General features: G+C 43.1%; 1 long non-coding RNA gene across 1 annotated transcript in view; it reads right to left on the bottom strand.

Moving 5' to 3' along the window:
• The window catches only part of LOC138158431 (uncharacterized), a 20484-nt gene that overhangs the window by 1447 nt on the left and 16763 nt on the right, over positions 1-2274 (bottom strand). The window contains exon 2 of the long non-coding RNA XR_011167637.1: positions 1428-1526. This is a non-coding gene — a long non-coding RNA (uncharacterized lncRNA). The remainder of the gene's footprint in view (positions 1-1427; positions 1527-2274) is intronic.

Genomic DNA, 2274 nt, shown 5'->3' with positions numbered 1-2274 from the left:
AACAACAATAGCAATATCAGCTACACCAGCAGCAGCAGCAGCAGCAGCAGCAGCAGCGATGACAATTGCTACGGCAACAGCAACAACAAAAGCAACAGCAACAACAGTAACAAAATAATAACAGCAGCAGCAATGATAGCAATTCCAGGAACACCAGCAGCAACGACAGCAATGGCAACAACCACAACAGCAGGGCAGCAGCTACAATAGCAATGGCAACAGCAATAGCGACAGTAGCAGCTGCAACAACAGTAGCAATAACAACAGACAACCAGCATATAAACCGTCTTTTCTCTAGGTTTTCTCTAAAAAAGAAAAGAAAAATGTCTATCAACTTCCGGGGAATAAAATAATAGCCAGAGGATCAAAGATTTAGATTTGGAATGCGTCATAGACATACTTTATTTTAATTCTCTAATTTTATGGTTGGCAAAACTGCGGCCCAGAGAGGTGTAATAAGGGGTCGGGCAGGAGCCGAATGCAGGTCTTCTGCCTCCAACTCTTTCCACCATATTACTGTACTTCTTTAAGGAAAAGAGACAGCATGCCAATGGTCCATTCATTGACACTTGCCCCATATGGCATCTAGGCCCTACTCTGTTTTCTCACTTTTCCACTTGGCTTGCATGGAACCCTAGGACCAGAGCTTTGGAGATGAGAGGAAGCTGAGATGCCAGCAAATCTTTCCCACATGTACCTCTTCATTTTGCAGATGAGAGCTGAGACCCAAGGAGCTAAGTGATTTGCCCAAGGTCAGTAGGTTACAGGCTCATTGATCTAGGGCTTGAAGGGACCCCGGAAGCCATCAACCTCCTAATTTTACAGAAGAGGAATCTTAGACCCAGGGAATTTAAGGGATGCCTAAGGGCCAGAGGGAGGATTTAAACCACATCCTTTGACTAGAGAGACTAGATTCTTTTCATTACAACATGATTATCTCTCAAAGGAAAGAGGGTAGGATGACAAAGTTTCATTCATTAATTTATCTGTCCTCCAGAACAAAGCACCAGAATCTAGGCCTTTCTTCCTATTCACCCTCTCCTCTCCATCTGACTTGCTTCTCTTTTTAATATTTTTTCTTTTTGGAGAGCAACTGGGGTTAAGTGACTCGCCCAAGGTCACATGGCTAGTTTTTGTGTTCACTGTCTGAGGCCAGATTTGAACTCAGGTCCTCTATTCACTGCACCACCTAGCCACCCCCTGACTTGCCTCTCTTTAAATCTTCCCTGAGTCAGCTTCACTCAAAGCTTGCAATCATCATGCCTCAGGCTGGGTGCTTTCAAATCTGTATCCCCTTTTCTTTGTATCATGAAGGGAGAATCCCAAACCAATCAGCTTCCTAGGTAAGATCTCAGATGGGTAAATGCAGAATTAATTCATACACAGGACTTTTCCAGACTGATGACCTCCATATCAGACATACTCACCCCGCATTCCCTACTACTTCCTTCAGATGGGGTCATCTTTCCACAGGTGGTCCAGCTATGGTTGCTCTCTAGCCAAAGATCTGGTTTCCATTGGCAATTCTAAGTGATGGAATAAGGCAAAGATTCAAATAGTTTAGGTCCAATATGCAGACAGCAATCTCAAATATTAGCATTTATTTGAAGTAATACCCAATGCTGAATTACAGTCATTGAGGCAAATTTCTCCTGCTTGAGTGACTTCTCCATTTTGCCAAGTGAATGGGAGTATGACCTCAATGCCAGGCCCTGCTTGGAACGTAGAGATCACATAGTTATAGCAGCGTTGTCTTAGAGGAGGAAGGGCCCTCACAAGGTATCTGATTCCCCCCTACTCACCCCCATGTGTAGCTGAGGAAATGGAAAAACAGGAAACTCAAGTGACTGATATAAAGGCAGAACTAGGAAACAATGTCAAGAAGCAAATTTAAGCTTCAGTGCAAGGGAGCTTGCTGCTCTGGGAAGGAGCCCATTTCACTTTTGACTAGCTTTCATTGTCAACCAGAAGTGGAATGGACTGCAAAGTACATTACTGCTCACTAAAGCCTAAAATTTTCCTCTTTGCAACTTTTACTGATTACTCTAGCTTTTGCCTTCATGTCATCTATATGTTCTATATGCGTCTCCCCTTACTGGATTATACATTCCTTGAATCCAGAGATTATCTTGCTTTTGTAGCAATATCCCTAGGATTTGGCATAGTTTAAGTGAAAAGCACATAGTCACCATTTGATAAATTATTTTTCATCCATCCATCCATCTTGCCATCCATCCATCCATCCATCCATCCATCCATCCATCCATCCATCCA

This window comes from Petaurus breviceps, unplaced genomic scaffold (genome assembly GCF_028583685.1).
Source record: "Petaurus breviceps papuanus isolate PSGF00001 unplaced genomic scaffold, PetGlider_PUasm1.0 174, whole genome shotgun sequence".
Lineage (NCBI taxonomy): Eukaryota > Metazoa > Chordata > Mammalia > Diprotodontia > Petauridae > Petaurus > Petaurus breviceps.
This window is presented reverse-complemented; position numbering and strand designations above follow the sequence as displayed.